We start from the raw sequence: 11,580 nt of genomic DNA, 5'->3' as shown, positions 1-11,580 counted from the left end.
CGTCCATATGCTATAGAGATGAAAGTACAATAAATAATTTAGAAACCATATATACACTAGAAAATACGATGCAATAAGCTGTTAATTTGATGTGTGACTCGGCTAGAATGTGTGGTCACTACAATCTGTAGTTAGTAACCACTCAATAACTGAACTCGGACGTAATAAAGACATGTGTGCTATACTGTTGCACCTGCAGATATGTGTTTTCCTGTGCAGTGCAGATTGTGACCTACTATTCGTGTGATTTGTGACCTACGCATCATCCGTGACCTACTGTTCACGTGATCTGTGACCTACGCATCATCCATGACCTACTGCTCGTGTGATCTGTGACCCATGCTCTGTGTGACTAGTACACAAAAAACTGTGACTAATGTGACCTGTACTGTGACATACCCTTTAGAACTGTTACTTTTGTGTAGTAACTTACCGAACTAGTCAACGACACCTCCCTGGATACAAGTTCATACCACTATGTCTTGTTTCCCATCAAGTACTGACCGATGAAAAAAGGTGGACAGATGATATCACCTTTATCATTGAACTTCTTCCTGCAAACGAGAAGTACGGATCTTTATTTGGAACATTATGAAAATAGGACAACAATTTCGTACTTGTTATGCGGTTTGTATCCTCTTTGAAACCAATTTTGAAAGTTAGCAATATCTGCATCTTGTACATTCTGATTGTAGTGTTCGAAGACCACTACATTTCCTGAAGATTTCATTTGTTTCATTTCGTCGGCAACATAAGGGGACTGAAGGGCTTTAGCTGACTTTGGAGCCCTCTTCACCGGCAATCCAGAACTTGGTGCAGCCTCAGGTGAGTGCTGCGTAATAAAATGTGTTCTTTAATATGTGACATGTGTTAATCAATAAAAATACATAGATTTTTTTATACCTCTTGCTGAAAACATTTCGTGTCCTTCAAAACATCGGATATGACCGATCAACTTCCTTTGATGTTTTTGCAACAATCTGGCTTGGTTGTGTGAATCCAAGACCGAGATCAAAAGATGGAGGTTCAATAGAACATGGAAACTCAACTGCACACACAGAGTCAACCTTCGCCTTGCCTTTCGAATCAACACTTCGTTCGACTTTTGCAGCCTGAAAATTAGAACAAAAATGCATTTGATGAGAAATGTATATCAAATGGTTTGTGGTAACAGACAAATAAGAGGCAGTCACAGTTGGGGTACTGACTTCGCATGTTGGTCCAGATCCTACAACAATTTCTGGTCCTGCGTTCTCTCTGAATTTTTTCATAATTTCTTCCATTGAACTAGATATCAATGTAGTCACAGAATCAGACATACACTGCATGTGTGCTTTGATGTCCAACATGTCAGTACGAATTTCACCTTGCATACGAACTAGCAACTTCAGTTTCCTTTGTTGATCAGACTTTAAAGAAGACACATGTGACTGTATTGACTTGAGCTGTTTGCTTAGCAATCGATTCTCAGACTTTAGATCAAATATCTGCCCTTTGAAATAATTCTTCAATTCGTCGACCACCTGCATCACATGAATACCTATAATCAGTAAACTTATGATGATGAAATATAACATTGATCTGTGATCAGCAGCGAAATGTGTATTGGTATGTGACCTAATCACCGAAACTTGTGACCTGAATATGTGACCCGAATTTTTATGTGACCAAATGGACTTGTGACATGATAGATGAAATTGGAAGAGCTTACATCTTTTGACGGCATATCCTCTGAATCAGTGGTGTCATCTGACTTAAGCTCCCCACTTGGAGAATCTTCATGGATTGATGTCCCCTTCTAACTGGGTGGTGCGTCAACAAAGTCATCATCATCAATGGGGAGATCAGAGTGCCCCAATCGTCCATCAGTTATCAAAAGCATGAGAGTAGATTGTTTCATTCCTAGATTACTTGGTTTTGTACTAATCCCAGCACGATGATCTGATCTATGTATGCTACCACCGTTTCTCTTCTCCCCATGTGACCGATCGGGTAGGATAGGTTTCTCATACTGTACCTGACTCATGTATGGCATTGCCATTTCAGCTGGTGGGGGGTCCAGGTCACATATTTCCAACTGCCATTCATATCACAACAAAAAGTGCAATGTCAACAACCAAAAATTATGTATGAACAAACAGATATAGTTTTACACATCACATATTCAATTTGTTTCCATTAATTGTGATATAACAAGGGCAAATGGCATCGTGAAAATGTCTGTGACCTAGTATGAAATGATCTGTGACATAATGAGTAAATCTGTGACTCCGAGAATGCAATTTGTGACTTGACGAAATATATTTGTGACCTAAGAAATATGATCTGGAACATGAAAAAAATGTGCCAGTTTAATATTTTGAAACCAGTACTGCTGCATCGGTGGTCACTTACGTCCGGATTGGAGAAGCATTCAGGTCCCTCAAGCTTCGCAGCCGAAGGGTGATCATCAGCAGTCCAGTTCATTATCCTGGGGTACACTCTGGAAATCCTTCTCGCCGTGTAGCCATCGAGACTGGGAATTGTCTCGTAAATCCACACTTGAAAGGCTACAAGCAAGCCTTTGAGTCTGTAATGTGTTGATCTCTTACTCAATCCCTCCCTCAATGAATTTACTAGTTTGTCGAACAGCGACTTACCCCATGGAAACACATTCATCGCACTAAAATCTTCAACTAGTACAAACAAGAAGTGATCCACAGCCTTCTTGTAGTCTCTCGGATGTAGATAAGACGTTATGAAATATGATGTACCTAGCATGGAAACATCCTCATTCGGAATGTCAGTTGAACCAAAAAATGTGTCCTTGATATTTTCATGAGTAACATTTTTCAACGTTGAAAAATACAAATTTTTCAATCGTGATGGAGTCTTCTCCATCCTACTTATGTCATCATCGCCGACGTATCTCAGACCAGTCACCAAACAAAATTCTGAAATTGAGAACCGTACGAATCTTCCAGCTATGTTGAACCACAACTCACTCTGATTAGGTTGTTGCACTTGTCTCAGCAGAAAGTAGTGTATCAGCTGCGATTGGATAACAATTTCCTCGCATTCCAAGAAGTGAGAAAAACACGTATTCTGGAGGATTCGATGAAGTGAGCGAAACACGTATTCTGAAGGATTCAACGTTGGGCTTCATTGAGATTGTTTTTGAAGTTCGACACCACACCTTTGACGGGGGTAATTGTAATTTTACCCGGAAACCAACTCTTCTCGGGTATAATATATCTCCAGGCCTGCAACAACGATCACAATAAAACTCATCAATTTGGTCACAGGTGAAAATCCAGATATTCACAAACATCAACATATAGGTCACAGATCCCTTCCACCAAAAAAGAAATCAACAACACACATACAGAACGACACAATAGCGTTCCATAATTCACAAATGAACAACCACTTTTGAAAAAAAATTAAAAACCCTTACTACAATCAGGCATTTCGATTACAAATTCAACACAACATACATCACAAATTCAAAAATACTTCATCAATACACATTACCCATCGATTAAAATGAAGATAGTTATGCTCGAAATAAGTGAACAATTGAAAAATATCAAAAATTTTTAGGGTTTTCGATTTGGGTGTGTTTGGGGGGCGGGGGCCTCGTGTGAAAATTGATTAACTTGAGGCCCCTGCTTGTAATTAGGGTTAGGATTATAATTTTAAGGTTTTTAGTTTCTAATGTTTAAAGTTCATTCAAATTGGGCCTTTAAGTTTTGAGTTTAATAATTCGGTCCCTAAAGTTTTCAAAATTAATTAATTTGGGTCATTAAAGTTCTGAATTTTGTAATTAAAGCCCTCAAAATTTTAATTTGTTCAAACTGGCCCCTAAAGTTTTGAACTGGTAAATTTTTTGGCCCCCAAAGTTTTGAATTGGGTAATTTTGCCCCCTAAAGTCTTGAATTATTAACTCTTAGGCCCCCTAAAGTTTGAAATACAAAAAATATGCAAAATTAGTGATTTTCTTTCACAAAATTTAGTACTAAAGACTCTTTGGAGAGGTGTAATATTCAACGGTGAATTAATTAAAACAACATGTTGCCAAAGCAACCACTCTTGTGGAAATTAATTAACTTAGAATATTAAAAAGGAATTTGTGTATTTGTTATTCATGGGAATATTGATCGGCCCAAAGAAAGGTCAATATTTAGCCGAATTGCACGTGCACCTGTGGTGATAAACATGTGGCGATTATTTAGTTTAATGCATGATCAATAAATCGGTCCCAAAAAAAGTTTATTGATTGACATATTATTTATCGTCAATATTTGATCACTACACCAAGAGTACCACTTATAAGTCAATATTTCTATCCAAAAGACTAGATATTGGTATTGTGCTAAGTATCTTGTGATGGGCCCTAGCATTATTTGAGATTATTATTATTTGCATATTAAGGATATTCATGTGAGTTATTCGTAATAATTGTTTTCTAATTTAGTTTTAGGTTCTGTTGCTAATATCTCTGTTAGCATCAATTCAATTTCAATGCTAAATGACACAAACTTAAGGGCGTGGCAAGAGAACGTGATGATCGTTCTCGGAGTCATAGACCTAGACCTTGCTTTATGGATCGATCAACCTGCTACATCTACTGATAAGAGTACCTTTGATAACAAGAGGGAGATAAAAAAAAATGGGAACGATCAAACCCCATAAGCTTAATGGTCATGAAGCGTGCTATTTCATAAGCATTTCGGGACACTATATCCGACAAGGTGACTACGGCTAAGGGTTTTCTTAAGGACCTTGAAAGACGTTTGCCAAGAATAAAAAGGCTGAAACAAGTACACTTTTGACAAATCTTCAATGAGGTATAAAGGGAAAGGAAACATTCGGGAGTACATTATTGAAATGTCTCATATTGCTTCAAAACTAAAGGCACTTAAGTTGAATTTATCTGAAAACTTGTTAGTGCACTTGGTTTTGATATCCCTTCCAGCACATTTCAATCAATTCAAGGAGAGCTACAATAGTTAAAAGGACTCATGGTCCTTTAATGAGCTCATCTCATATTGTATCTAAGATCATGAAAGATTGAAGCATGAGAAAATAGAAAGTGTTCATTTAGTCACCACCTCCAAAGACAAAAGGAACAAGAAAAGAAAAATTGATGAGGGAGATGTGGGCACAACATCACAAAAGAAACAGCATAAGGAACCAACTGATGGTAGTTATTTCTTCTGTGAAGCTGCAAGTCATAAGAAGAAGAACTGCATCAACTACCACACCTGACGTGTAAAGAAAGATATTCTTTTTCATTTGGTTTGTTCTAAGGTTAACTTAATTTCGGTACCTAGACATACATGGTGGATAAATTTTGGTGCAACAACTCACATCAGTGTGTTTATGCAAAGTTGCCTAAATGGCCAAAAATCAAATGATGGTGAAAGATACATCTATGTTGGCGACAGCAAGACAGTAGAAGTAGAGGCAATAGAAAATTTTAGATTATTATTAAAGAATGAAATTTATTTGGATCTTAATGAGACATTTATTGTACCGTCTTTTAGACGGAATTTGATTACTTTTTTTTGCTTTGGACAAATCTGGTTATTCTTGTTCATTTGGGAATGGAAAATTAGTTTGTTTCATGATTCAAAATTGGTTGATTCCGGTTCTTTATTAGGTACGATAATCTTTATTTAATTGATATAATTGCTTCTTTTGATGAATCCTTACATGTAAGTGCTCGAGGTGTAAAGCGAAAATTAACCGATGAGAATCCTGCCTTGTTGTGGCTCAAGAAATTAGGTCACATCTCCAAGAGAAGATTGAAAGACTTTGTCAGATGGGATTCTCCACCCTCTTGACTTCACAGATTATGATTTATGTGTCAACTGTATAAAGGGAAAATAAACCAATAAAAGGAGATTTCAAGCCAACAGGACCTTGGATGTCTTAAAACTTATACATACGAACATTTGTGGACCATTTTCTAAGGGTTCTTGGAATGGTCAACAATATTTTATAAAGCTCATTGATGACTTTTCAAGATATGGCAACATATATCTCATTTATAAAAAAATCATAGTCGCTGGATGTGTTCAAAAACTATAAAACTAAAGTTAAGAACCAACTCGGCAAAAGGATTAAAAGCATCAAATCTGACTGTGGGGTGAATATTATGGCAGGTATGACGTTTCGGGTAAACAACGTTAAGAACCATTTGCTAAATTCCTAGATGAATGCGGTATTGTCCCACAGTACACTATGCCGAGTTCGCCCACTATGATTGGTATTGCTGAAAGATGAAATACAATGCTTAAGGACATGGTGAGGAGTATGATTAGTCATTCTACCTCACCAGAATATCTCTGGGGTGAAGCATTAAAAACCACAGCATACATACTCAACAGAGTTCCAACTAAGGTCACTGGAAAAAAAAAACTCCTTATGAGCTTTGGATGGGAAAGTGGCCTAGTTTGAAGCACGTATACATTTGGGGATGTCCAGTTGTGACAAGGCCCTATAAGCCAAATGAAAAGAAACTGGAGGCAAAGACCATTAGTTGCTATTTTATTGAATATTTTGAAAGGTCCAAGGGTTACAAGTTTTATGATCCCACAACTAAGGCAATTTTTTAGACAAGAAATGCTTATTCTTTGAGGATGTTGAGTTTGCGGGGGAGAAATGGTTACAGACTTTGTATTTGATGAGGAATATTTTAAAATTCCTCCAACTGTCATTAACAATGATCAGGGCTCTATCCCTGCCATTAATCAAGGAGATCAAGACAATGTTGTGTCTCCCTCTCAAGGTCAACAAATTGTTCCAGAAGAATAAACTTTACAGCCTCAAGAACCAATGCCATTATGAAGATCCACTAGAGTGAGGAAAAGTGTGGTTTCAGATGATTACATTGTATTTTTCTAAGAACATGAAGTTAATATTAGAATGGTGGAAGATGATCCGATCATGTCAAGCCATGAAAGTTCTAATTCTCAAAAGTGGCTCGATACCATTAATAAAGAGATAAAGTCCACGAAAGACAATGACATGTGGGACCTCGTTCCATTGCCTAAATGCGTGAAACTCATTGGTTGCAAATGAATATTTAAGATCAAAAGGGATTCGAAGAATGATGTAGAGAAGTATAAGACTCGTCTTGTCGCAATGGGCTTTACACAGAAAGAAGGCATCGATTATAAAGAGACTTCATCTCCGATTTATTCGAAAGAATCTTTCAGGATTATAATGGCACTCATGGCGAATTTTGATCTTGAGTTATATCAGATGGATATTAAAACAGTGTTTTCTCAATGGTAACATTGATAAAACTATTTATATGGGACAACCAGAAAACTTCGTATCGAATAATGCAAAGCAAATGGTTTGTAAACTAAAGAAATCCATCTATGGACTCAAATAGGCATCTCATCAATTGTAATACATGTTTCATCAAGTGATAATCTCATTTGGTTTTGAGTTGAATTTGGTCGATGATTGTATGTACCACAAGTTTAGTAGAAGCAAGTATATTTTTCTATTTTTATATGTTGATAACATATTGCTTGCCAATAACGATATAGTTTTATTGCATGAAATCGAGAGATTTCTAGCAAAGAATTTTGAGATGAAAGATTTTGGTGATACCTCTTTTGTATTGGAAATCCAGATACATTGAGATTGTTCCAGGGATATTTTTGGATTATCACAAAAGAGCTATATCGAGAAGATACTTAAAAGATGTGGCGTGCAAGATTATAAACCAGGTGACACCCTTGTGGCTAAAGGAGACAAGTTCAGTGTAAGTCAATCTAATTCAAAATAAAGGTTCGATAGCACGGAGATCAGTTAATTCAATAAGAAATTTTAAAAAAAAATTGAAATGATTGAAATTTTTTATTTGGAACCGTGTTAGGTCTAATTCCTATTACTTTGGCTGGATTATTCGTAACAACATATAAAAATGACTTAAGAATTAAAGAAATCTAGAATATTCCTTATTCCTCAGCTATAAGGAGACTTAAGAATTAAAGAAATCTAGAATATTCATTATTCCTCAGCTATAAGGAGACTTAAGAATTAAAGAAATCTAGAATATTCATTATTCCTCAGCTATAAGGAGACTTAAGAATTAAAGAAATCTAGAATATTCATTATTCCTCAGCTATAAGGAGACTTAAGAATTAAAGAAATCTAGAATATTCCTTATTCCTCAGCTATAAGGAGACTGATGTATGCTCAGATTTGTACGCGTCAGGATATAGCGTACATTGTTGGCATGCTAGGAAGATATTTAAGTAACCTGAGAATGGATCATTGGAAAGCAACCAAATGGGTCATGCAGATTTACAGAGAACGAAAGACTACATTCTTACATACAGAAGATCGGATCAGTTGGAGATCATCGATTATTTCGATTTAGATTTCGTGAGATGCCAAGATAGTAGAAGATCAACTGCAGGCTATATTTGCCTACTTGTTTGCTAGAGGTGTTATTTCTGAAAGAGTACTAAGTAGATACTCATAGCTACTTCCACCATGACAGTGAAACTTATAGCATGTTATGAGGTATTAAACCATGGAATTGGCTGCAAAATTTTATTACTAGACTGTGCATTGTGGACACTATAGAAAGACCGCCGAAGTTATTTTGTGACAATAAATCAGCAGTACTATATTCCAATAACAATAGGAGCTTGATGAAGTCAAAACATATAGAGATCAAGTTCTTGACTGTCAAAGAAAAAGTTTAGAGTGGACAGATGTCAATAGAGTATTTTGGGACAAACTCCATGGGTGAGTATCTACTTATTAAATTATTGATACCTAAGGTCTTTCATGAGCACACTACTCATATGGGTATAATGTCTTTTGATGATGTCTAGTTTTAGTGGGAGTTTGTATTTTTGATTTTAATATTGAACACACGTACTGTTATTTTGGATATGGTTTATGGTTAAAGTTATTTTCAATTATAAAGGCTTTTTTTTTTTTTTTTTGCTATCTCTGAACTTGTTTGAAAATGATCTCGCTAAGGTATTAAAGTGAACCAGTTGGAAATATGTATATTACAAATCACATCACATGTAATTTTCATGTTACACATCCATTCTTGATCCATGTCATTCAGTTATATCGATATACGTGACCATTGATGGGTTTCGTTATGATGAAAGTAGCGAAAGCTACTTTGATCCTGTGTTGATATGATTGATGAACTGAATTGTTTAGAGATGTATTCGGTAATGATAGCAAAATTCCAAGTACTCATAAAATTATGTTTAATGCATAATTATAAGGTGATACATATAACCCAAGTGGGAGATTGTAAGAAATTTTAAACAATCATGTGGGCTTTGATACATCCAATTAAAGTGTGGGTCTTTTACAGGTAGAGACCAAGCCCATGTTCATAATTCTGAAAGGCAGAATTAGGTCAAAGGGTGTCAATATATAAATACGGTTATGGTCTCCAAATCACATGAGTATTGCTCATTCTGTTCTGCCTCCCATCACTATAGAGAATTAAGGACTGCGTGTTGATTTGGAAGACTAAACTGCAAGAATCAACTATTATATTAACTAAGTCTGATTCAGGTACACTTCGCTATAATTCTTGAATTTATTGATACTCCAACATGAAAGATCCAGCTATTTTACGGTATTTTTCCTACAAATAAAGCCTGTTGAAAATATCAGCTTAAAGTGATGGGACTAGTACAAGTAATAAGACTAAACAAAACTGAAGTCTATTTTAAATTAGATGAGCCGCGAGTAGAAAAAATTATAACTTATTGGTTTGCTTAACATGAAAAAAGGATCTTGAATGGAGTATAGTTGAAAGATATGATTCATAAATATCACATAATGCAATGTTAAATTTTGTTGCAACCTTCAAGGATAGCTGGTACTTTGTCGTGGCATGGCTGCCATAACTAATTAATTCAAGTGGATTGTTCAAATGATCACTGAACTTTACAAAAGATTTTCAAGGGTTCACTGAACTTTAAAAATCACTAAAATGATCACTAAACTTTGCAAAAAATTTCTCACGGGTCACTGAATTCAATGACCTCGTGGAAACCTTTTACAAAGTTCAGTGATCTCGTGAAAATCTTTTGTAAAGTTCAATGACCTCGTAGAAACCTTTTACAAAGTTCAGTGACTATTTAGGTCATTTTTAAAATTTAATGACCCCTTGAAAACTTTTTACAAAGTTCAATGATCATTTGGACAATTCACTCAATTAATCTGGATGCATAAAAAGTTATGGAAAATACATATTTGCAGATCTACTAGTAACGATCACGATACATTTAACTTAACTTTTAGATGACGGCTTTTATCAAGATTCGGTGCATGATAATTTTGTCAAATATAATTTTTATTCCAACATTATGTCAGATCCACCACTACCACGGACTTATATCTCTACATTTTGTAGAGCCGAAAGCCTATAATCCCACTCAATCATGCCCTTAGTGTTAATCGGAAAAGCCCAAAGAGCCTGATTTTAAGAATAATAATTATTCTTACATTGAGTAATTGAAGCTTTCGTGCATAACATGTTACTTGTACACACTATTAATAAGATTTTAACTTCTATATATATTTTTGTACTACTAGAAAAATGAGCTTCAACAATGAATTTTTCCATTGTAATCTACCATTGACTCTAGACTATATCAACTAGAAATATAATCAGTTGCAAGTTCCGTATTAGTGCCAAATTACCTTATCTAATATGGTAATATATTTAATCTTTTTTTACATTTAAATATAGCCGCTGTTTGGCTCGGATTTTAATTCGAGTCAAAGTCAAATAATCAATATTAACTATATCTTTCATGGGTTCTACAACTTTTTAACCATACATTTCAAAAACTTCTTTCAAAACTTACTAAAATTCTAATTTTTAATCTTCACCAAACACCCTCATAGTCTGCGATGGACGTTCGGAGATAATAACGTCTTGTCGCAATTTGTCTTTTATTTTTATTTTTTTGTGAAAATGCATTTGCAACTAACTTTCCGATAAATACTAAAATTTCATTTCTTATTTAATTTACTTCAACTTTCCTTTTTCTTTATTTAAATTTTATCAAAAAATTGAAAGTGAGTTTTATGCCCACAATCCATCGCCATTGTAGTTACTTTCAAATGAAGAGAATTTTTAATTAAAGAAAAAAAATCGATTGCAAAGGTCATCATGGTTATTGTTGACCTAAAAAAAGGTACCCCTGATGTGTCAACATATATCAAAACCTCTCACATCCACGCAAGCTTTGTTCCTGCACACTGGGACAAACCATTAGGTATGTGTGGCCTTCTCCGGTGGGGATGGAGTCAACTGCGCGCACTCCGATAGTCAAGTCAATTTAAAGAGAACAAATATACGAGTGTGGGAGTGCCTTAAACGTGAGCCTCCAAAATGAAGGGGGTTGGCTTTGGGAGTAATATAGAGAATAAAGAGAGCAAAGTTATAATATGAAAGTCTAAATTTGCATTATCTTTGAATGATACCAAGTGTGAGCTTTTATAGTGTAGTAAAATGAATAAGGACTGTCGAATGAAAAGACAAGTGGCATCATCCATGTGATTGGAAGTTCCCATAGG

This window comes from Olea europaea, unplaced genomic scaffold (assembly GCF_002742605.1).
Source record: "Olea europaea var. sylvestris unplaced genomic scaffold, O_europaea_v1 scaffold374, whole genome shotgun sequence".
NCBI classification, from domain to species: Eukaryota; Viridiplantae; Streptophyta; class Magnoliopsida; order Lamiales; family Oleaceae; genus Olea; species Olea europaea.
Note: the sequence above shows the minus strand (reverse complement) of the source record.